This window comes from Triticum aestivum, chromosome 4B, assembly GCF_018294505.1.
Source record: "Triticum aestivum cultivar Chinese Spring chromosome 4B, IWGSC CS RefSeq v2.1, whole genome shotgun sequence".
In the NCBI taxonomy this organism is placed as follows: Eukaryota; Viridiplantae; Streptophyta; class Magnoliopsida; order Poales; family Poaceae; genus Triticum; species Triticum aestivum.
Window position 1 is genome coordinate 500,861,043 of NC_057804.1, and position 25,958 is coordinate 500,887,000.

Below are 25,958 nucleotides of genomic sequence, written 5' to 3' on the forward strand. Positions count from 1 at the left end.
GAGTTCATTACAGTACCTTAAAGTGGTGATTTATTTTCTTATAGTAACGGAGCTCATGAGATTTTCTGTTGAAGTTTTGTGTTGTGAAGTTTTCAAGTTGTGGGTAAAGATTTTGTCGGATTTTGGGTTTCGGCAGACCCTTAAGGTTCGAACTCTGGGGTGCGCACGGAGACCACTCCTCTACCAACTCACGTCTCGTCGCCTCGCAAAGGATCTAAACTACACGAAGAACAACACAAGGGACACGAGGTTTATACTAGTTCGGGCCACCAGTGTGGTGTAATACCCTACTCTAGTTTGTGGTGTGGTGGATTGCCTCAGGGGCTGATGATGAACAATACAAAGAAAGAACTGCCTCACGAGGGGAGGAGCTCTTATGGAGGTGATGCCTCTTGGGAAGGATTGAATCTGGATCAAATCCCCTTCTACCGTGGTGGCTAGTCCTAATTATAGAGCGAGGCCCTGGTCCTCTTCCCAAATATTGAGCGGGAAGGGCGCCAACAATTGGCCATTTTGAAGGGGACCATCTAGTACACTTATCCTGACTAAAGTTGGTCCTCGCCTGCCAAAGGCTCTGATGATGACGCCGGCTTGGGCTCCACGATGACCTCCTTCCTGTTGTTCTGCTGGTCTTGGTCTTGTTGCACCGAAATGGTTGCCTTTGCTTGATACCCTTGCCTGCGCTTGCCCCCTTTGCACCAAAGAGGAAACAAGGACTCTGCGCAGGCCGGCGCCCACCTAGCGCCCGCCTGCCTTCGGTCGTCATGGCTTGCGTCATGGGCACCTCGTGAGGTACCCCGCTTTGATCTCTCCACCTCCTCGCGAGCTAGCCCGACGAGGCTGTGCCTGAGGAAGCTTCCTGTCGCCCGCCCCGCGAGGCTTGGCCCCTCGCGAGGGTCTTGAGCATGTGTCGATGAAGATGGGCTGCACTGGGCCACTCCTTGAGACACGCCGCAGGCTGCAGGCAGGCAATTCTGGGTACCCCCGTTCCCAGAACGCCGACAGTAGCACCCGGGCCCAAGGCGCGCCCGAACTTGGCTTAGCAGAGAAGCGAAGGGGCAAGTGTGAAGCGCCGCGGGCCCCAACAGCCTGCGGTCTTGGGCGCCGCGTGGCAGGTGATTGGATGTGGGCGTCCCCGCTTCCCAATGATGCCTCGACAACCGCATGACTTGACAAGTCCCTGCATGCAAAAACAAGTACATGTGATCGTGGAGGCCGATGGCTGGTCTCCTCTGGCTATATGTACAGAACGGCGCGAGCCCTTCCAGTCCGTCCCTTCGTGCTACTCTCTTCCTTCTTCTTCCTCTCCCTTGCTCCACCTTATGCCAATAGCACCAGTCCGCCGGTTTTCTGCAGAAGAGAAGGGGGAGGCCCCCCGAGAGGGTTCCATTCCGCTTCCGCCGAAGAAGCGGCATGTCCTCTGCCATGGAGGAGGGGGTGCTTGGCAGGAGGTGTCGAGGCCATGGTTCGAACGGCCGCCGCCTGGATTTCCATTGCCCTTGTACGCCCGGATTGAGGGCCCTGAATATGCGGGTGCCGAGCGACATCGCCAGAGACGCCGTCGTCGCCGGCAGATTACGGCGGTGCGCGTTGTTCCTCCTGGAGTCCATACCGAGGGCTCCTCTTGCGAGCGAGTGCTTCACACCGCCATGCCTCCTCGATCTTGGCTTCGCCTTCCTTCCTCCTTCGCCTTTGAGATCCCACCAACGGGGCCTCTTGAACTCTGGGTGCAGCACGCCGACTGCAGTACCCCTGTGACCGAAGCGGAGGTCGAGGTCGTCGCTCCGAGCATGGTCTTCTTGACCCGAGGCTGGGGCGAGATCGCCCGGGTCTGCCGATCGAAGGGGGCCCTCGTGATCCACCTGGATTACGATGGCGCCTCCCTGATGCTCTTCAAGGTCTTCAACGAAGAAGGACGCCGGATGGAGTGCTGCCCCAGAGGTAGCGGCCGGAGCTCTGGAGCGGCGAGGACCAGGCCTGCCGCCCGCCCTTCCAGCAGCTCCTCCGTTGGCAGCGGGCGCGCCGGGGGGTCCAGCGACTCTTCCGGACTCTTCCTGACTCCGGTGACGAGCGATGACAGCTACGAGCCTCCGAGCTCGCGCCGTGCCCGAAGCATGGCAGCTGCGTCAGGCCGTCGGCGCCATTGATCTAGATGGAGCTGGCGCCGGCACCTGATGGCCCACTGTTGATGATGGCGTCTGCCGTCGCGGTGCCTATAGTTAGGACTCCTTAAGATTTGCGTCTTTTGTCCCTGCAAGGAACCGAAGTACCACCCCACTGGGGTATGTAAGGCGCTAGCCATGACTTTTTGTGAATACGTATCCTTACTATGAATTGGTGTGAGATGCTCGTCCCGTCTTAGCTTAGTTCCTCCTTTCGAACCTCGCGAGGACTTGATGCTCTGCGCCGACAGGTCCCGGTCCCAAGGCAAGCTTCAGCCATCGCTGGTATGCCAGGTCGCGATGCCGTGGTCAAGGCCAGGAGGTGAGCGGCCCGAGGTCCAGTAAGAGCCCCTGAGTCACGATGCTCAGGAGGTCCCCTTTAGCGCTCAAGCATCCATCGTTTCGTGAGAAAGGAGCGCAACTTTGCCAACATGAGCTGCATGTGATGCAAGGTCGGTGTTGCGATAGCTAGTAGCTCCAGAGGATGACTTATCTCGAAGGCCCAAAGCCACTCCTTGGCGCGGCGCCTGGTCCGTGCGTCGGCAGCTGAGGAGTTGCCGAGCGAGGTCCTCGCGAGCCTCTTCCCCCTTTCCCTTACTCCCCTTCGTGCTCTACGTCCTCGGGTCCCGGCCCTCGAGCGAGCTCTGCCGTCGCTGGTATGCCAGGTCGCGATGCCGTGGACAAGGCCAGGAGGTGAGGGCTGGAGAGCCAGTAAGAGCCCGTGAGTCGCGATGCTCAGGCGCCCCCCCTTTAACGTGCAAGTGGTTCGTTCGGTCGAGAGGGAAGGAGACGCCGCAAAAGCCTCTCCCGAAGTTGCTCCTTAAAGGTATCATGCAAGCTCATCACAAGGAAAACGAGGGCTTTCGTTACAATTGCCAGCCAGCTACTGGTTGCTTGGAGGGGTGACGAGGGCACTAAGGGCCTGGTGAGGTGGCGCCTTGCAGGGTTGCCGCGGCCAGAGCTCAGCCACTCAGGTTTGTCGACGTTGCAGGGGCGGACCCATGCGCAAGCGGCGTGCCATTAAGGAGCGGCTCCATAAGTTGATGTCAATCGAGCGGGCGATTAAGTCAAGCACGTTAAGCATGAAGGAGCAAACTCATTTAGATAGATGAAGAAAAAGGCAAACACCGCTGGGTCAGGCCCGAGCGGCTTGGGGATAATGCAGCCCGAGGGGCACCCCCAACAAGGAAATCTAAAGACATGAACAAAAGGGATACATGCCGCAGGGACGGACCCACGCGGCCTGGGAATGATGCAGCCCTGGGGGCGCTCCCAGCAGAAAATGAAACTCGAAGGATGTCACCTGATGATGTTGAAGATGAAGGGATGCTGAAGTAGCTGACGATTCGCGCTGCGAAAACCTCACGAGCCCCCAGGCCCAGGAGCCTCGGGGGGCTCCGGAGGTGCTGGCGGCTCTTCAAGGGCCATCTCCATCTCTGCCAGGACCGCAAAATGCCTGACCTCCTGAGTCTCCAGAATGCTCCTCATGAGGCGCTGACGCGCAGCAGCCGCGTTCGGCAGGCCGGAAGGCATGCGAACATAACTGTGGGGTGGACCTTCACAGCGTCCCATGCATGAGGGCCAGAAGCGCTCCTGAGAGGCGGCTCGGTTGAGCCCTGGTACGTCAATGCAGACACGCAGCCCACCATCCTCGCCTGGATGGGGAGCTACGACGGGTAAGCGGCGGCTGCCACTCATGACTCTTGACTCCTGCAGCTCCTGAATGATCTCGCTGATGAACTCCCGAGGGTTTGGCCCTCCTTGCCTTGTTCCTTCCTGAGGGAAACGTGCTTTGAAGCACGCCTCCAAGTGGTGCCCAAGCGCCTCCCTCGTGATCTTGGCAAAGTCGATGGCCCTCCAGGAGAGAGCCCCCGATCCTTGCCCGAGGAGGGCGCCGGGAGCGCCTTCCTATGCGAAAGAAGGAGGCGCCCCTTGAACGGGCGCGAATCCTGAGGGGCCTGCTGCTACGTCTTGAGCTAGCGTTGTTTTCCCCGAAGAGGAGAGGATGATGCAGCAAAGTGTAGCGTAAGTATTTCCCTTAGTTTTGAGAACCAAGGTATCAATCAAGTAGGAGGCTCCTCAAAAGTCCCACGCACCTAGACAAACAAACTGAGAACTCGCAACCAACGCAATAAAGGGGTTGTCAATCCCTTCACGGTCACTTACGAAAGTGAGATCTGATAGAGATAGTATGATAAGATAAATATATTTTTGGTATTTTATAATACTAGATGACCCGATGCGCCAAATGGCGCAGAGACCCATTTGAAACCATGTACGGATTGAAAATATTTGCATTTGTTAGTAATTTTATGTTTTAAAAACACCTAGGATAACATGGCTAACCCTTTTATATATAAAAAATAAAAATGGCTTATCTTTCAAAATATATACTTAAGCATGCATTTTTTTATGTTATTTGAGTAACATGAAGGCATAATTTTAAATTTTAATTAAAACCATGAAATAAATGCAAAAGTTTGCTTAGAATAAGGATCCAACAAAATACATCATCAAGAGGTCCAAATAGTTGAGCCTGCAATTAGAAGTCCGAGTAGGTGTAAACTTGCATTCAAAAAAAGAGTAGCTATAAACATAGCCAAATGGCACGAAGACCAATTTAAACTGGGAACTAAAACCAATTATTTTGCTTAATTTAGGAGCATTTGATGTTGACTTAGAGTTGTTTGCGAAGAGGTGTATGCTATTGTAGGACTGCAGCAACACTGAATCTTTTCCAATGGTAAAAAAAGAGGAAAAAAATCCTAATCATGGAAGATTGTTTTCAAGTAGATGATAACACAAAATCAACAAAAAATTATTTTTGTGTGAACAGAAGGCTGAAAGGTTTTCATCTTATTCATAAGTCCCTTGTTTCATTGGTCACTGGCGTGCATGTTGTTGTCCTGTGATGTGTCAAACAATAATCCTTTCCACCTGCACTTCCCCTTGCACTTGTTTGTCCAAGTAACAGAAGAATTATCTGCTACAGGGGCAAAAAGATTAACGCCTTTTCCTGACTACATATATATTTGACATATGTCAACATCGAAGTAAACAATTCATGATTTGCACTGGTGCAAACATAGATGAAATAATACTCCACAAAACATGGCTTAGTTTCAAACTATTAAATCAGTAATATATACACAATTCTGATCCCATTCACACATTTTTGTAAGAGCCACACCATAATTCAATCACATTTAAATTTCTCGCTCTGATTACGCTACTATAGAACAAAGGGGACAACTCATAGGGATAATAACATCGATATGACTGTAGGAAAATAAATTAACACACATAGATATGACCACGGACAAAGCAAACTTTGGTACATAATTTATCGTAACATCTTAATGCTTGTTGCTCTCAAGTGTGAACAAAAGAAAACATATGATCCCTAAAACATTGTTAACCATTACTCCACTTCAAGTTCCAGGATAAGGTTGCTTCTTGCCGATGACTCCTTGGCCTCTCCTCCAATTGACAGGATGCTGAAGCTACACCATCGCTGATGGCCCCTTGGCTTCTCTTATCCGATTGGCAGGCTGTTGCAGCTACCAACCAAATACATCCACACGGGTTTGTAACTTTGTATGCAGCTCCCACAAGGACCTAGGCACACACAAATGGCCAGCATAGTTAGTATCAATTAACAGGGGCCAAAATAAACAGACATGCCACACACAAAAAGAATCAAACGAAATAAGCAGACATGCCACACACAAAAAGAATCAAACGACAGTTTATCACTGGAACAGAGACATAGAAGAGAGCTGAAAATACCCCATGGTTTTGTTGATGGAGGATGATAACAGCAATCTGGACGCTGCCTGGATCTCTAGATGGAGAATAGCGACAAAAAACACATGTGAGCAACCAAAAGAAAGAGAACATGGTAACTAAAATCAAAATAAGGGTGCAAACACAAAAACAATTCAAATAAAGTAGCATGGATCCTATCTCAGATATTTCCCAAGGCAATCCATATTTCAGTATCCCAAAGAGAAAGATTAGAAATGTGTCATCACAAGTAAAATCACAAGAAAATTGCTCAGTGGATGCATGGCAGCATACTACCAGCAAACGTACCCAACAACCTGAGATTAATACTCGCAATTCGAGAGCTTCCATGAAAGTTGTGAATTTATACAAACAGAAAGGTATATAGGACTTGATACTAACTTAGAATTACAAGATTCAACCAATTTTGTAAAGGAAATGGTAAAGAACCATGACCTATCATCACCTGAGAGTTCTTCCCGTGAGTAGAACAATGTTCATGCTTAGCATGCTTATTTCAGAAAGCTATCTTCGCTAGTAGTTGGTAGTAAGTTAAGAACCAATAGACTGCATTAAAGATACTTAAAAAAGGGCACGTGTTAGGTGTTTTGAATCTTGGATAAAAAGGGTTGTACGAACAATAATAATGGAGATAATCATCTTTCATATACCGGTAGATTTAGAACACATACAGTATAGTGGGATAGAAATATTGAGAGAAACAACAGCAGCAAATGCAAACTACATCTATGACCATGAGCCATAGTAGGGAAACCCATCAGGAAAATATATTAATGCAGACATGTAGTTAATTAACTTATTTGTAAGGGCCTATCCTGCAATTTAAAGGACATGTAATGAAGAGAACATATGCTGAAAGACTAACCTCAACCATCGTCATGGGCTGCGGAAATAGCTATTATAATCAGCCAAAGGAGCAAGGTGGAGCAATCGAGCAAAAGGGAGTGAGGTCCACACATTTGCAGATGAACCAATGACCAGAAACTGAAGAACGCAATAGCAGCAGCACAAATCTTCTTCATAATAAGAAAAGCAATCTTAAATCAGACAAGGATACTGATATGCAAATTTGAGGTAGAAAAATGTTCATTTTCCCAGGTAAAAACTCGCAATTGGTCTGTAAATACACTGACTAAATAGATCTGTAGATTAAACATGAGATCCTACTAACAAACACGAAATGACATTCTCTTCTAGGTTCAAATCAGCAAGGAAGTAGTAACCACCTTAATTAGAAGGGTCTCCTCAGCCTGAAGCCATACAAGTAAGGTGGCCCCTGACAAGGAGGATCTCATGCTCCATGGGTCAGTCTGGTATCCTCCATTTTTGCAAAACTACTCTGGGCCCTGGGTCTCTTTTGAAATCTACCACAACATATAATTTCATGTGCTTGTCCCTGTTCAGTTTCTACACAACATTACAACAATTTGTAACGCAGTTTATAATTTCTCCACAACATACATTTTGTATAGTATAGGAAAGTCTACAAAGAAAAATCACAATAGCCAAGTGTTCCAGCTCGAAAAGGAGATAAAATAAGTCATGCTATTCTTGCTGCAAAAACTATGGCTAGATAAGTTTTAAAGTTCAAATTTTAGTTTGTAGAGACAACTTAAGAGGCAAGTTATTAGCTATTATGCATCAGAACGGAATCTTGACTAAATAATAACTTACATAAGCTTGACTAAATAATAACTTACATAAGCACTGGACCTGTGAACACTCGCTCTCTGGGACAAATGCAGGCCAAACTAAACTGAATATTCTACATCAGAACAGAATCTTGACGACATAGGTATGAAATGGCCAAAAAGTGAACACAAATAATGTTTGTATCTTAGTATTACTACAAAGGAAAATGGAGGTACTGATCATGTGCATGCAAACATACAGTGAGTGTTTTATTTACATTCACCTTTGATTCTCCAAATATTTTATGTGCTCTCCAATAAAACAAAAATATTTGGATGGTGAATTCACAAGCGAAGGACAACTGAAGTTGCTTATGTGACATAGCGGGTATGAGTGTGATTGATGTATACATGGATTTGAGATTCCTGTATCTTTGAGCTCATCCATGATAAGATCCATAGTCTTCCATCTATGTTTTATACGGATCACCAGAACCAACGTATGCCAGAGGAACTCCATGAGCACTAAAACATAGCATGACCTGCAAGTTTCATGTTCCCTCAGATATAGTATTTCATTCAGAGCGCATCAATTGAAAAGGATAAATTCTATATAAAGTCCAGAAAAAATAAAACAGCAATAGGAGTAATCGAAGTTATATCTGTATCAATAGTAAGCCATTTTTGCTTGACTGCTATCATACTAATTGAGGATGCATTCTCCAGGGAGCAAAAAGAAAGCAAAGTAATTTTCTGAATACATTACAAACACATCGAGATAAGCAGCTCTCTTATGCACCTGGACCCAGGAGGAGCTCGAGCGGCAGCCCTGGTTCACGGCGCGGTCATCGTTGGCAAGAGGAGCATGGGCCGTAGAGATGGTTGGCTCCCTCCAACTTTCGTGTCGCCGTCAGTCAACCCGTGAGGTCAGCTCCATCGTACATTAAGAAATTATATACGTATAATGGTAAAGATAATAACATATCCAAAGTTATCTCCTTATCTGCATGTTGCTTTCAAACCTAAGACATCTTGTTTATTAGATCCACTATTGCACAGAGTTTGTAATCTGCCACTGTGTCCATACAGAGTATGGCCATGTCACGGTGCTGCACTGAAGAAATAGGAGTCAGGTGGCGCTGTGTGTGCGTGCAGTTATATGTATGCACCGGCCGCCGGGGTGCTGTGTATTAGTTGACCTGTACAATATAGACAGTTCTACTGATGGCCTAAATTGGGTACAAGTATATGTGCAAGGGAGGTGACATGCCACACCATGAGGTTTCATTTTACTGAACAATCCATAAGTAATATAATAGAGAAGTTCATATTAGCCATGACTAAACTAATGGAGAAATCTACAGCCCAGGCATTGCTCCTGCTATTTTTTCACACTTAATTCACTTCACTTTTGCAATCTCCCACAGCAAGGCCATGAACAGGAATCACACAAGGAAAATCAGCCCCAAATCATATAAGCTAATGGAGAAATCTGCCATTGTTTTGCCAACAAAATCAGAATCTACACCCAAAATCAGAAGAGTACCATAGGCATATTCCTTGTCAAACTGAGAAGAAAATTACGGAGACACATACGAGGCATCCCTGGCCTCCCGCTCCAGATCGGGAATGTAGTTTCAAGGGGATTAGAGAGAGAAACTCACGGGCATGTCTGCTGCTATACTCCTTCTGCCGAGTCGGCTCGAGCTCCTCCTGTCGAGGCCGGGTCGAGGCCTACGGGAGCCTGCAGAGCACGGGGCGAGGCGCGGCTGGCTGCTGCACCTGTCCCCCGGCGTCCTGCCGAGTCGCTCTTCGGCTCGAGGTCAAGCTAGGTGGAGACAGTGACGAGGCGGAGAAGGGGGGGGGGGGGGGGGGGGGGGGGGGGGGGCTCTGAGGTCGCTGGTTGCCGTTGACTGCATCACTTCATCACCCACCGAGTGGCCTTCTTAGCAGACACGCCCATGTGCGTCGCCTGACCCATGAACCTGAAGTGTGTGAGGCTGCAGCTTCACTGAGATCGGAGGAGCAACGGCACGAAGTAAGAGAAGAGGGCAGACTTTTCAAAGCTCCAATAACGACTGCGATGGTGGCACGCGAACGACGAGAAAGCCATGGTGATGGGCGCCTAGGCTTTGCAATTCTCTCCACCCTCTCTGCTGCCGCCGTTGATTCACCCCTCCCCTGTTGCTAAACTCTGGCTCATCCAGATCGTGGCCAACAGCTCCCCCGCCAGAGAAAGAGAACTCGGGGTGATCGATGCTGCACGAGGCAGAGGCGGAGCCGGCCGGGGCATGGGCAGAAGCGGAGCCGGACGGAGGGTGCCGATGACCGAGCGGGGGGCACTGCGGGCGGCCCGTGGGCGCGCAGCCGCTGCAAGGGCATGTGCAGGGGCACGGTCGGGAGCAGCGGAGCCTGCGTGGTGCAAGAGGAGGCGACCCAGCGTAGTGCGGGCTGGACGAAGCGGAGCCGGTGCAGGCGCGTGCGCAGGCCAGCGAACTTGGCGCGCTCGGACTTGGGCGCGTCCGTGGAGAGGTGGAGCGGAGCAGATGGGGAGGAGACGCTGGAGGAGAAAGGGGGAAAAGGCGAGGCCAGTAGGGCAGCGGCGCGAGGGGGCAGGAAGGGTTGGGGAGGGGGCGCGAGTGCGGGTCATCGGCCACGGCAAGCGGGACGGGCGGGGTGAGCGGCTGGGAAGGGGCGAGCGGGACGGGCGGGGCGGCTAGGGTTTGCTCGTGGGCTGCTGGTATTTATACCCAAAGACGAAATGACTAAAATGCCCTCGGTGGGGCACATAATTCACACGCGGTGGCACGATCGATTCAGGGCGACGTGGAGGCCTTGGTTCTGCCTACGTACCAGCTCATCCTTTATAAGGTAATAACTAGAAGAACGCCCGTGCGTTGCAACGGGGTCACATTAGGGTTAAGAGTTCAATATTAATCATGTTAATAATACATTTAATATTCTCATACATATTAAGTGACACTGGCGATCTTTTTTGTCAATTTAGTAACGGGCTCAGTTGCAACGGGCTCTTTATACATATCAGACAACTCGGTACTACTTAAACTACAACTATGGCTATCAATATTTTTTTGTCAATTTAGCTCAGCAATAGTGCCTGGCTTAATAGACTGCTTTGCATTCACCCCCTCAGAAGACAGAGAGCAAGCTAGCAAGCACGCACGCGTCCAACCCCGCCGCTGCATGCGCTGGCAGAAGGTGAGGCAGCAAGGGAGACTGCACATTGAAGCTGTCCATGCAAGGCTGGAGGTGCTGGGCCGGCGACGGCGGTGTCGGGACGGCGCTTGATTCATTCCAGTGGCGTGGAGCTTGGGGCGGCAACGCGGCGATAGCTAGTGCTCGGGGATGGGGGTTTGGGGCGGGGGCAGTCGACCCGATGGCTGGCGAAGTTAACGGGCTCGGGCGGCTGGAAATTCGGCGGGTGGCGGTGGCACAGCGCGAGGATGGGACAGACGGAAAACCTAGCGGGCGTTCAACTACCAATACCCACGCCTTTTTTAGGGGAATTGCTTGTGAAAATAACGTGTGACGACGACTTAGCGAGCGGATCCCCTTAAAAAAGACATAGCGAGCAGATTCCCTTAAAACTGGTAGGAATGGATACGATTGATGACGTTGATAAATAGTGGTGAATGTTGACCTAATTTACTATCATCATGCATGGAAATGAATCATCAAGAAAAAGAATACTTCCTATTAATACACTCATAGGAAGCTTCCTAATCTCTGCTACCAAACAGTTTCTGCCCAAACAAGGAAGGAAAGTTATGGACGTGATTCAAAAGGAAACAAACGTTATGAAGATTAATTAATTTAGATTTGATCTTTAGAGATTGATTGTGATTGATTCTTTTACATAAAGACATTACTAAATAATTTGCGTCGGTATGGAAAGTTCTGATCCGTTCAGTTTTTTTCGTTGTGTGAGAGGGTGAAGTGAAAATAAACCGATGAAGTGGGGGAGGCGACGAAAAAAATCTACGACGGTTAACCAACGAAAAAAAACCGGACGAAAGTGGTGGGACGAAAAAAAAACCTGGAAGCGAGACTACCAACTGCTCCATTAGGAGTAGAGATAGATGCAGAAAATAAAGATGCAAATAAAAGTAAATTGAAAGCAAATATGATAAGAGATAGACCCGGGGGCCATATGTTTCACTAGAGGCTTCTCTCGAGATAGCATAAGTATTACGGTGGGTGAACAAATTATTGTCGAGCAATTGATAGAAAAGCGCATAGTTATGAGATTATCTAGGCATGATCATGTATATAGGCATCACGTCCATAACAAGTAGACCGACTCCTGCCTGCATCTACTACTATTACTCCACACATCGACCGACTCCTGCCTGCATCTAGAGTATTAAGTTCATAAGAATAGAGTAACGCATTAAGCAAGATGACATGATGTAGACGGATAAACTCATGCAATATGATATAAACCCCATCTTGTTATCCTCGATGGCAACAATACAATATGTGTCTTGCAACCCTTTCTGTCACTGGGTAAGATCACCGCAAGATTGAACCCAAAGCTAAACACTTCTCCCATGGCTAGAAAGATCAATCTAGTATGCCGAACCAAACTGATAATTCGAAGAGACTTGCAAAGATAACTCAATCATGCATAAAAGAATTCAGAGAGGATTCCAATATTATTCATAGATAAACTTGATCATAAACCCACAATTCATCGGATCTCGACAAACACACCGCAAAAAGAGATTACATCGAATAGATCTCCACAAGAGAGGGGGAGAACATTGTATTGAGATCCAAAAAGAGAGAAGAAGCCATCTAGCTAATAACTATGGACCCGTATATCTGTGGTAAACTACTCACAACTCATCGGAGAGGCTATGGTGTTGATGTAGAAGCCCTCAGTGATCGATTCCCCCTCCGGCAGAGTGCCAGCGAAGGCTCCAAGATGGGATCTCGCGGATACAGAAGGTTACGGTGGTGGAAATTGTGTTTCGTGGTGCTCCTCGATGTTTTCGGGGTCCGTAGATATATATAGGAGGAAGAAGTACGTCGGTGGACGCTCCAGGGGCCCACGAGACAGGGGGCGCGCCCTATAGGGGGGCGCCCTCCTATCTCGTGGGGCCCTCGGACCTTTCTTGACTTGCACTCCAGGCTCTCCGGATCAGATTTGTTCCAAAAATAATGCTCCCGAAGGTTTCATTCCGTTTGGACTCCGTTTGATATTCCTTTTCTTCGAAATACTGAAAGAGGCAAAAAAACAACAATATGGGTTGGGCCTCCAGTTAGTAGGTTAGTCCCAAAAATGATATAAATGTGTAGAATAAAGCCCATAAACATCCAAAAGGGGTAATATAATAGCATGGAACAATCAAAAATTATAGATACGTTGGAGACGTATCAAGCATCCCCAAGCTTAATTCCTGCTCATCCTCGAGTAGGTAAATGATAAAAAAAGAATTTTTGATGTGGAATGCTACCTAGCATAATTCATAATGTAATTTTCTTTCATTGTGGCATGAATGTTCAGATCCAAATGAATACAAAATAAAAGTTCATAAAGACATAAGAAATAGTAATACTTCAAGCATACTAATCTAGGTAATCGTGTCTTCTCAAAATAACATGGCTAAAGAAAGTTATCCCTACAAAATCATATAGTCTGGCTGTTGCTCTATCTTCATCACACAAAGTATTTAATCATGCACAACCTCGATGACAAGCCAAGCAATTGTTTCATACTTTAATAATCTCAAACTCTTTCAACTTTCACGCAATACATGAGCGTGAGCCATGCACATAACACTATATGTGGAATAGAATGGTGGTTGTGGAGAAGACAAAAAGGAGAAGATAGTCTCATATTAACTAGGCGTATCAACGGACTATGGAGATGCCCATTAATAGATATCAATGTGAGTGAGTAGGGATTGTCATGCAACGGATGCACTAGAGCTATAAATATATGAAAGCTCAACAAAAGAAACTAAGTGGGTGTGCATCCAACTCGCTTGCTCATGAAGACCTAGGGCACTTTTGCGGATGCCCATCATTGGAATATACAAGCCAAGTTCTATAATGAAAAATTCCCACTAGTATATGAAAGTGACAACATATGAGACTCTCTATCATGAAGATCATGGTGCTATTTTGAAGCACAAGTGTGAAAAAGGAGATAGTAGCATTGTCCCTTCTCTCTTTTTCTCTCATTTTATTTTTTTCTTTTTCTTTTTCTCTTTTTTTTCTTTGGCCTTTTTTTCTTTTTTTTTCTTTTTGGCCTTTCTCTTTTTTTCTTTTTTTTCTTTTCTCTTTTTTTTGTAAAGTCCGAAGTCTCATCCCGACTTGTGGGGGAATCATAGCCTTCATCATCCTTTCGTCACGAGGACAATGCTCTAATAATGAAGATCATCACACTTTTATGGATTTACAACTCAAAGCTAGAACAAGATATGACTCTATATGAATGCCTCCGGCGGTGTACCGGGATATGCAATGACTCAAGAGCGACATGTGTGAAAATTATGAAGGTGGCCTTGCCACAAATACAATGTCAACTACATGATCATGCAAAGAGCAATATGACAAAAGTAATGTGTGTCATATGAACGGAACGGTAGAAAGTTGCATGGCAATATATCTCGGAATGGCTATGGAAATGCCATAATAGGTAGGTATGGTGGTGTAACACCCTCGATGCGGCTATATCTCCCACGTGTCGAAGCACGACTTAGAGGCATAACCGCATTGAAAGCAATGTCGCAAGTGAGGTAATCTTCACACAACCCATGTAATACATAAGGGAAAGAGATAAATAGTTGGCTTATAATCGCCACTTCACACAATTACATGAATAAAGCATTACATCATCCAGATACAATCAAGGTCCGACTACGGAACCAAAATAAAAGAAGAACCCCAAATGCGACAAAGGTCCCCGATCGACCCCAACTGGGCTCCACTACTGATCAACTAGAACGAAACAACACAAAGGGCAAGATCTTCATCGAGCTCCTCCTTGAGCTTGGTTACGTCATCTCCACGGTAACATAGGCACCTGCAAACTGGTTTTGGAAGTATCTGTGAGCCACGGGGACTCAGCAATCTCGCACCCGCGAGATCAAGACTATTTAAGCTTATAGGAAGGATGGAGTAATGAGGTGGAGCTGCAGCAAGCGACTAGCATATATGGTGGCTAACATACGCAAATGAGAGCGAGAAGAGAAGGCAAAGCACGGTCGATAAAAGTATGATCAAGAAGTGATCCTATAGCAACCTACGTCAAGCATAACTCCAACACCGTGTTCACTTCCCGGACTCCACCGGAAAGAGACCATCACGGTTACACACGCGGTTGATGTATTTTAAATAAGGTCAACTTCGGGTTTTCTACAACCGGACGTTAACAAATTCCCATCTGCCCATAACCGCGGGCACGGCTTTCGAAAGATAATACCCTGCAGGGGTGTCCCAACTTAGCCCATGACAAGCTCTCACGGTCAACAAAGGAATAGACCTCCACCCGAGACACTCCGATCAGACTCGATATCTCGGTACAACAAGACATTTCGACAGGGTAAAACTAAACCAGCAACACCGCCCGAATGTGCCGACAAATCCCGATAGGAGCTGCACATATCTCTTTCTCAGGGCACACTCAGATGAGTCTAGCTACGAGTAAAACCAACCCTCAAGTTTCCCCGAGGTGGCCCCGCAGGCAGCTTAGTTCGGACCAACACTCAGAGGAGCACTGGCCCGGGGGGGTTAGAATAAAGATGACCCTTGAGTCTGCAGAACCCAAGGGAAGGTGGTAGGTTGTTAGTGCAAATGGTAAAACCAATGTTGGGCATTGCTGGAGGAGCTTTACTTAAGGCGAACTGTCAAGGGGTTCCCATTATAGCCCAACCGCGTAAGGGACGCAAAATCCGGGAACATAACACCGATATGACGGAAACTAGGGCGGCAAGAGTGGAACAAAACACCAGGCATAAGGCCAAGCCTTCCACCCTTTACCAGTATATAGATGCATTAATTAAATAAGATATATTGTGATATCCCAACAAGTAACATGTTCCAACAAGGAACAAACTTCAATCTTCACCTGCAACTAACAACGCTATAAGAGGGCTGAGCAAAGCGGTAACATAGCCAATCAACGGTTTGCTAGGACATGGTGGGTTAGAGGTTTGACATGGCAATTTGGGAGGCTGACAAGCAAATGGTAGGCGTCGTAGCATTGGCATGGCAAAAGAGCGAGCCAACTAGCATAGCAAAGATAGTAGTGATTTCGAGGGTATGATCATCTTGCCTGAGATCCCGCAAGGAAGAAGAACGAGTCCATGAAGAAGACAAACGGACGTAGACGAACGGATCCTCACAACCTCGACGTTATCGGAACCAACCCGAAGGAGCAACACCGGGAAGAAGCAAACAACATAGTAAACAAACATCACATAAACATGGCATGACGCACAATCAAGTATGATGCATGTCCGGTTTAATGAGGCATGGCATGGCAAAGTGCAACAAACAATACTACAAGTTAAGTGGAGCTCAATATGCAACGAGGTACATGTTGACGGAACACCACATCAATTATTTAGTTATCTCTCGTTTAAGCTACCCAACAATATTAACTGTTGTTAAACATGGCAAGAGGTGAAGCATAATATAAACTATACCATCTAAACAATTTAAATGGGGCCGGATATAAAAACAACAAATCTGGTAAATCCCCATATGCATTTAGCAATTTAATGCAACAACAAGTTTAAACATTTTAAATGTTGTTATCATGATGCGGATGACATATACAAGTTTTATGCAATTTTATGAAAATGTTGACATGAGCATGTTATGAAGCATTTGGTCACCATGGCGGAACAAAAAGGGTGCCACGGCGGCGAAACAAAAATGGTGCCACGGCAACATTCCGGTCCCGGTAACTCATGGAGATACCGGTGCAAAAGGAGGCGTGCGGATGTGCGCAACATGCTAGAGATGGTGGGGTGCTCCCGACTACCGGGTTCCCATGGGTTAGTGGCATGGAAAACGAGTGACAATTCGAACACGGTGCAAACGGTGCATCTCATACATGCAAGGGCATCTCATCGCGGTCGTCGTCTCGGGGTTATACCTTGAAGCGTGCATTCGGGGCGGAACGCGTTCGTAGTGGAAGTAGTCGTTCACGGAGCGGTCGTCGTTGGAAGTAGAGGAAGTAGTCGTTCAAGCGTCCGATGGTAATAGTACTCGGTCGTTTCGAAGAGGTACTTGGGGTCATTCGAACTTGCCGATATCGTCATCTCGAAGGGGTACTTGACGTTCTTAGCGATTCCGAAGACGAGGTAGAGGTACACTTGTTGTAGGGGTACTTGTCGGATCCACGGCGACGGTAGAGGTACAAATGTTCTCGTGGTACTTGTCGGTCCAGTCTTGGTGTAGATGTACATCGCAAACGTAGTGGTACTCGCGGACTTCGGCGCCGGTAGTCGTACACGGTTCGTAGGGGTACTTGGCGTTCTTGGTGATTCCGAAGAAGGCGGTAGATGTACTCGGCGAATCCACAAGGCGTGCACGGGTCGAAGTGGAACTCTAATCCACGGGTCTGACTTGGCATGCAACAAGCACGGCGCGATGGGCATGAAGGGCGGCGCTGGTTCTCTGCTCCAACGAAGCAGAACGACGGGCGAGCGGGCGGCCGACCTGGTGTCTTAGAGCAGCGTGGAAAGGCGGTGGTGAGCGACTGGATCGGAGGCAGAGGAGGTCACGGGAAGCTGGTCCGGCGGGATCCGGGCGAAGGAGGGCCGACCTGGGCGCAGGTCGCCGGATCGGGAGGCGATGGGCCTCGGCAGACCCGAGCAGAGCCAGGAGGAGGAGGTCGCGGGCGACGAGAGGGTGCAGTAGTTGCTGTTGCTGTCGGTGGCGACAAACTTGGAGGCGGGGCGGCGTGCAGAGCTGCGTGAAGGAGAGGCGGGGCCATGGTAGGCCTCGTTGGCGGCGGAGCTAGGCTTCACCGGAGCAGGGGGGCCTCGGGCGTCATGGGGCGGCGCTTGGAGCTCGGGGCAGAGGAGGTGGAGAGGCGCGGGACGAGGGCGAGGCAGGAGGTCGCGCGAGGTGGAGGAGGAAGGGCGAGGCCGCGGCGCTGAGGAGGTGGTGGTGCTCGCGGGTGGACGAAGCAGGGAGGCGCGATGGAGGTCGTCGGCGCGGAGAAGGAGAGCGAGGGAGATGAGATCGGGCAAGGAGGGAGGAGAGGGGATCGAGGGGAGCGGCCGCGAGAGGATCGGGCGCAGGGAGCTCGTCTCCCTGCTCGATGCGTGTGTAGGCGGCGCTGGCAGGGAACGAGGGGAGAGATGGGGTGCGGGCGCTGCGGCTAGGGTTAGAGGGGCACCGGCTGGGCCTTGGGCCGGCTTAGGTTGCAGGCTGCTGGGCTCTCTCTCTCTCCCTCACTAAAGAAAATAAAAACAAAACAGAGATAGGAAAGAAAAGAAAGAGGGGTTAGGGGAAGAAGTAGGACATGGGGATAAATTTTCCGGACTCGTAAAAATGAGTTTGTTCCGAGAAAAATAGAAAGGCCAAGATTGAAAGATTAAATTCAAACTCATTTGAATTAAATTCAAATGATTTGAATAGGAAGTGAGGTTTGGGAAGGTCCAAAAATATTTGGATTTTTGGTGGAGCTCCGGAAAATGATGAAAGAATAAATGGCAAAGTTGGAGACCAAACTTGAAGCAGAAAAGGAACGAAATTATTTTGTAAGTGTGTTTTGGTGATTCCGAAATAGTGGAATATTTAATATAGCTCCCTAATATTGGAGGATATGTTATAAAGAGAAGTCACCATGTGAGTCCCTTGATTTAAATAGATCAAAAGATCTATGCAATTTATTTAGTTGAGGTTTTAAAAATTAATGATATGATGGCATGCACATGATGCAAGGATGAATGTAACAAATAAAACAAATCACACGACGAAACCCGGAATAGCTGGAAGTCTTCTGGAGCGTCGGTCTCGGGGCGTTACAACACTCCACCACTACGAGAGGATCTCGTCCCGAGATCTAGAATGGCACCGGAGGGACAAACGGAGGAGAAAGAGAAGAGGTAAACTAAGATGCTTCTTTGACCAATGAGTGAAACCAAAGAACCTTGAGAGGTTGAACAAATTGAAAGAAAGAATACAAAGGAGATGAACGAGATTGCAAACAATCCGTTAGAAAGAGGAACAAGGAACATTACGAGAACTTGAAGGTTGCAAAGACATGAATCAAGAGTTTAATGGACAAGATAGAATTCGAAACCACTCCGGTTAAAACAAGATGAGAGGGGAAGAATTCGGGCAGTACTCCGGTTGAACATGGAAGGAATAGAACATGAACTTGAGAAGATGGGATGTTACTTGATGAAATCAACGACACACTGCCTCCGGAACTATTGAAAGAATGGCACAATGGGTAAGAAGGATTTCAGACAGCTCTCCAGTTGAGGAAGGAGGGAAAACTTGATAAGATTAGAGAACTCGAATGAAAACACGACACTCCGGTTAAATGGATAAGCAAGAAAAGAACACGATCCTCACGAATCGAGATGGTGAGTGAAAAGAGCAACGTCACAATGCCTCCGAAAGAAATAATAGAAGATATATCATTGGAATAACAGAATGGAGGAGGAAATGGCAACTTCTGCCACAAATGAGCTTGGAAAGCATCCTTCCAAGAAGGATTACAACGGGGTTGTTGGAAAACCAACAACGAAACGAACAAGCTTGTAGTGGGCTTATGGAAAACATCTCAAAATTATGAGGTGACAACCGGCCACTAACGGAAACAATTGCTTGCTTAGATCAACGAAGAGATGAAAACTTCTTCCACCAAGATGATAAAGAGATAACTTGGATCATTGGCAAGCACCACAAATAGCAACATTCCCAATGGAAGGCTTTTAGGTGAAATATGACACAAGATAACTCCAACAACGAGGTTGATGGATTTAAAAATAACTCATTCTTAACAACATGTGAATCATGGAACATGAACTCAAATTATCGAGAATGACATAATACCACCTCCAAAATATGGTAGAAAGAATTGCACTCCGGATTACCATATGAAGAAAGCTTGAGCTCCTTAGGAAAGAATCTCGATGAAAACTTTGAGAAGGAATTAAATCCTTGATGAACCATCATGTAGAACCTCCATGAAGAACTCCGGTAAACAAAAGGAATGAAAAGAAAGAGAAATTGAAAACACAAGGTGAATCCTTGCAATGATTTAGATGGACCTCCATGATAATTAGAGCTTGGAACTCCGGGAAAAAGAGAAGATGAAACAAATGAAACCGAGAATTTTAAGGGCCTCCGGAATAAAGAATTAATCACTTGGATGAACAAGAATAAGAATTATGTTATGCTTATCCTTCACCAATTAAATTGACGACAATCAACGGATTTGGCATACTACTTATTCTCGTAGAAAGGATTAAAAGAGATATAGCGTAAACTTGAGAAGGTCTTCAACGAACCACCGGTAGGATTGGAACAACAAATGAATTGATATGATGAACAAGGAAGAGAGATCTTGAAAGAACCACCGTAAGAATTGAAAATGAACATAGCAAAGGCACGATTCACCGGGAAGAATTGGAAAACAAATGAAGATGCTTGAGGGGATTTAGATACATGAAAACAAAGAGATCATGAACTGATTAGAGGATATTTGAACGATTCACTGGTAAGATTTGGAGAACGATAGCTACACGCTGAGAATGAAGAATTACTGAATGATGGACTTCGTAGAAAAAACTGAGAAGCACTCATGAATATGGTCCTGATGGTAGAAAAGATTCTCACAATCGAAAACAATTATGAGAGGATGGCAACAAGCTAGCACCATGAATCTTGAAGAGAATAGAGCAGATTAAAGAGAAACTCTTCTTTGGTCTTCAAATGATGAGAATGACAACGAGAAACACCACCAAGAATTATTGAGGCACACCGGAAGAATCAAAAGCGAAGAGGTTAAGCCAACTATGAAAAGAATTTGAAAGATCTTGGAGAAAAGCATTTGACTGATGATAACTCATTCTTACGTCAAACTTGGAGAAGAATTTAGGATAGCTCTGGGAAAATAGAAGAGTCAGGTAAGATCCTGGGAAAAGACCTGTGGGTTAGGGCCACTCAAAAGAACACCGTTGAAAAGATTTAAAAGAGATGTTGCACCAGTTGAATTAAATGACTTGAATGAGATACCAATCTCGAAAGAGCTTGAACGAATGCAGAGTGGAAACACGAATCTTTGAGATATTTTGAGCACTTCGGAATAACAAATAGCGAGAAGTAGAATGATAATGAGGTGCACCGGTATGAGAAGACATTGAAATGAGGAAAAAGGTATGATCAACAAAACTTGACTTGAATCCACCGGAGAAGAGAAAGGAATGAGGAATGACAAACTAGTAGAACATCTTCTTGAGAACCACCGGGTAAGAACATTGACGGAAAAGAATGGAGAAACTTCCCATCAATAAAATGGATACTTGAAGAAGAAATCTTAGTCCTTGAAGAAAAACAAAAGGGAGGGAGGGTGGGAAAAACAAAGGCAACTTGGAGACGGATGAAACAAACACCGTTGAGAAGAAGTGATAATTGATCTTGTGAATGTTGAAATGATCGGAACCACTTGGAGAGAAAACACGCCGGTTGAAAAGGATTAACATAACAACATCAATGATCATGAAGGATTGGTATTTACATCGGAGTATGAGAACACCATTTAAGAAAGGTATGGAATCAACATTTGACTTCGAAGCAACTCGAATACCACAACTCAAAACAAAACAAAGGATTGGCTTGCAGAATAAGCCGGAACAAACATATGATAGAGATTTCGTCCGAAGTTTTCGTGGTGGGGCCTACACGGGCTCGATCGTACAGCACCATCATGTACAAGGCAGTGCACATGACATACGAAGCGTCCCCGAGTCGGCATAGCCAAGGACTCTTTAAGACACAACGAGACCACTGTAAAATCGACCGTGAATAGGCGGACCACTAGACGTCGAACCCCAATTTCATATCATACATCCGTCGGAAAGATATCCTAAGAGCTACTTGAATTCCCACCTATGAAACTCCCGAAATTTTCCGGTTATGCAATCAGGTGTTGGGGATACAGGGGAAGCATAATATCTCACCCAAAACTAACAAATCCTACATCCAGCTGTATCCATCCTTCAACACATAACCAAGAAACCTTCGGAAATCGTCTACCTCAACCTTCGAAAAGCATCCGTTATACAAGTCATGGCAATACTCCCGTACTCACCTCAGTACTGGGTTATCGGGGTTATCTCACCAACAACTGCATAAAAGAGATTTTCGATGTCGGCGTACTAAACTCAGGTATTCCAGAACTGCAACGATAAAATTATGACGACAACACCTCAGAGCTCAACTCCCCGGGACACTTCCACTAAACCCCTGACAGGAGGCACCAAGACAATGTTCTCATCATAAAACCATCGGAACGATTCCAAGATACCCGCGTGATCCTAAAATTTTTTAGTGAAATTTGAGAAGAGAAGAGTCAAAACTCTACGTCAGGATGCCTTACCAGAGCGATGAAGAGACTGGGGAGTAAAAAGAATTCCTAACTCTCCGATATATATAATCCTAAATGACTCAAAATATTTTTCTAGACACAACTCGGCCGCTAAAAACGATCAAGCAGTGGGGCTCCTAAGGTCGGGGAAGGCTCTGATTACCAACTTGTAACGCCCTCGATGCGGCTATATCTCCCACGTGTCGAAGCACGACTTAGAGGCATAACCGCATTGAAAGCAATGTCGCAAGTGAGGTAATCTTCACACAACCCATGTAATACATAAGGGAAAGAGATACATAGTTGGCTTACAATCGCCACTTCACACAATTACATGAATAAAGCATTACATCATCCAGATACAATCAAGGTCCGACTACGGAACCAAAATAAAAGAAGAACCCCAAATGCGACAAAGGTCCCCGATCGACCCCAACTGGGCTCCACTACTGATCAACTAGAACGAAACAACACAAAGGGCAAGATCTTCATCGAGCTCCTCCTTGAGCTTGGTTGCGTCATCTGCACGGTAACATAGGCACCTGCAAACTGGTTTTGGAAGTATCTGTGAGCCACGGGGACTCAGCAATCTCGCACCCGCGAGATCAAGACTATTTAAGCTTATAGGAAGGATGGAGTAATGAGGTGGAGCTGCAGCAAGCGACTAGCATATATGGTGGCTAACATACGCAAATGAGAGCGAGAAGAGAAGGCAAAGCACGGTCGATAAAAGTATGATCAAGAAGTGATCCTATAGCAACCTACGTCAAGCATAACTCCAACACCGTGTTCACTTCCCGGACTCCGCCGGAAAGAGACCATCACGGTTACACACGCGGTTGATGTATTTTAATTAAGGTCAACTTCGGGTTTTCTACAACCGGACGTTAACAAATTCCCATCTGCCCATAACCGCGGGCACGGCTTTCGAAAGATAATACCCTGCAGGGGTGTCCCAACTTAGCCCATGACAAGCTCTCACGGTCAACGAAGGAATAGACCTCCACCCGAGACATTCCGATCAGACTCGGTATCCCGGTACAACAAGACATTTCGACAGGGTAAAACTAAACCAGCAACACCGCCCGAATGTGCCGACAAATCCCGATAGGAGCTGCACATATCTCTTTCTCAGGGCACACTCAGATGAGCAAGCTACGAGTAAAACCAAACCCTCAAGTTTCCCCGAGGTGGCCCCGCAGGCAGCTCAGTTCGGACCAACACTCAGAGGAGCACTGGCCCGGGGGGGTTAGAATAAAGATGACCCTTGAGTCTGCAGAACCCAAGGGAAGGTGGTAGGTTGTTAGTGCAAATGGTAAAACCAATGTTGGGCATTGCTGGAGGAGCTTTACTTAAGGCGAACTGTCAAGGGGTTCCCATTATAGCCCAACCGCGTAAGGGACGCAAAATCCGGGAACATAACACCGATATGACGGAAACTAGGGCGGCAAGAGTGGAACAAAACACCAGGCATAAGGCCGAGCCTTCCACCCTTTACCAAGTATATAGATGCATTAATTAAATAAGATATATTGTGATATCCCAACAAGTAAACATGTTCCAACAAGGAACAACATCTCCATTCCAAAGGAAAACTCATCTTCACCTGCAACTAACAACGCTATAAGAGGGGCTGAGCAAAGCGGTAACATAGCCAATCAACGGTTTGCTAGGACATGGTGGGTTAGAGGTTTGACATGGCAATTTGGGAGGCTGACAAGCAAATGGTAGGCGTCGTAGCATTGGCATGGCAAAAGAGCGAGCCAACTAGCATAGCAAAGATAGTAGTGATTTCGAGGGTATGATCATCTTGCCTGAGATCCCGCAAGGAAGAAGAACGAGTCCATGAAGAAGACAAACGGACGTAGACGAACGGATCCTCACAACCTCGACGTTAACCGGAACCAACCCGAAGGAAGCAACACCGGAAGAAGCAAACAACATAGTAAACAACATCACATAAACATGGCATGACGCACAATCAAGTATGATGCATGTCCGGTTTAATGAGGCATGGCATGGCAAAGTGCAACAAACAATACTACAAGCTAAGTGGAGCTCAATATGCAACGAGGTGCATGTTGACGGAACACCACATCAATTATTTAGTTATCTCTCGTTTAAGCTACCCAACAATATTAACTGTTGTTAAACATGGCAAGAGGTGAAGCATAATATAAACTATACCATCTAAACAATTTAAATGGGGCCGGATATAAAAACAACAAATCCGGTAAATCCCCATATGCATTTAGCAATTTAATGCAACAACAAGTTTAAACATTTTAAATGTTGTTATCATGATGCGGATGACATATACAAGTTTTATTCAATTTTATGAAAATGTTGACATGAGCATGTTATGAAGCATTTGGTCACCATGGCGGAACAAAAGGGTGCCACGGCGGCGAAACAAAAATGGTGCCACGGCAACATTCCGGTCCCGGTAACTCATGGAGATACCGGTGCAAAAGGAGGCGTGCGGATGTGCGCAACATGCTAGAGATGGTGGGGTGCTCCCGACTACCGGGTTCCCACGGGTTAGTGGCATGGAAAACGAGTGACAATTCGAACACGGTGCAAACGGTGCATCTCATACATGCAAGGGCATCTCATCGCGGTCGTCGTCTCGGGGTTATACCTTGAAGCGTGCATTCGGGGCGGAACGCGTTCGTAGTGGAAGTAGTCGTTCACGGAGCGGTCGTCGTTGGAAGTAGAGGAAGTAGTCGTTCAAGCGTCCGATGGTAATAGTACTCGGTCGTTTCGAAGAGGTACTTGGGGTCATTCGAACTTGCCGATCTCGTCATCTCGAAGGGGTACTTGACGTTCTTAGCGATTCCGAAGACGAGGTAGATGTACACTTGTTGTAGGGGTACTTGTCGGATCCACGGCGACGGTAGAGGTACAAATGTTCTCGCGGTACTTGTCGGTCCAGTCTTGGTGTAGATGTACATCGCAAACGTAGTGGTACTCGCGGACTTCGGCGCCGGTAGTCGTACACGGTTCGTAGGGGTACTTGGCATTCTTGGTGATTCCGAAGAAGGCGGTAGATGTACTCGGCGAATCCACAAGGCGTGCACGGGTCGAAGTGGAACTCTTGACAAAATCCACGGGACTGACTTGGCATGCAACAAGCACGGCGCGATGGGCATGAAGGGCGGCGCTGGTTCTCTGCTCCAACGAAGCAGAACGACGGGCGAGCGGGCGGCCGACCTGGTGTCTTAGAGCAGCGTGGAAAGGCGGTGGTGAGCGACCGGATCAGAGGCAGAGGAGGTCACGGGAAGCTGGTCCGGCGGGATCCGGGCGAAGGAGGGCCGACCTGGGCACAGGTCGCCGGATCGGGAGGCGATGGGCCTCGGCAGACCCGAGCAGAGCCAGGAGGAGGAGGTCGCGGGCGACGGGAGGGTGCAGTAGTTGCTGTTGCTGTCAGTGGCGACGAACTTGGAGGCGGGGCGGCGTGCAGAGCTGCGTGAAGGAGAGGCGGGGCCATGGTAGGCCTCGTTGGCGGCGGAGCTAGGCTTCACCGGAGCAGGGGGGCCTCGGGCGTCATGGGGCGGCACTTGGAGCTCGGGGCAGAGGAGGTGGAGAGGCGCGGGACGAGGACGAGGCAGGAGGTCGCGCGAGGTGGAGGAGGAAGGGCGAGGCCGCGGCGCTGAGGAGGTGGTGGTGCTCGCGGGCGGACGAAGCAGGGAGGCGCGATGGAGGTCGTCGGTGCGGAGAAGGAGAGCGAGGGAGATGAGATCGGGCAAGGAGGGAGGAGAGGGGATC

General features: G+C 47.4%; 1 long non-coding RNA gene across 11 annotated transcripts; it reads right to left on the minus strand.

Annotated features, from left to right (window-relative positions):
• Positions 1–5,357: 5,357 nt before the first annotated feature.
• LOC123092937 (uncharacterized) lies at positions 5,358–10,303 on the minus strand. Of its 11 annotated transcripts, XR_006444943.1 has the most exons (6): positions 8,400–10,303; positions 7,196–8,142; positions 6,835–6,985; positions 6,415–6,529; positions 5,952–6,006; positions 5,358–5,780 (listed from the first exon to the last, which is right to left on the minus strand). It is a non-coding gene; the product is annotated as an uncharacterized lncRNA (long non-coding RNA). The 11 variants fall into 11 exon arrangements; XR_006444944.1 differs by having other exon boundaries at positions 5,952–6,529; positions 6,835–6,982; XR_006444941.1 differs by having other exon boundaries at positions 5,952–6,515.
• Between the last annotated feature and the right edge of the window lie 15,655 nt (positions 10,304–25,958).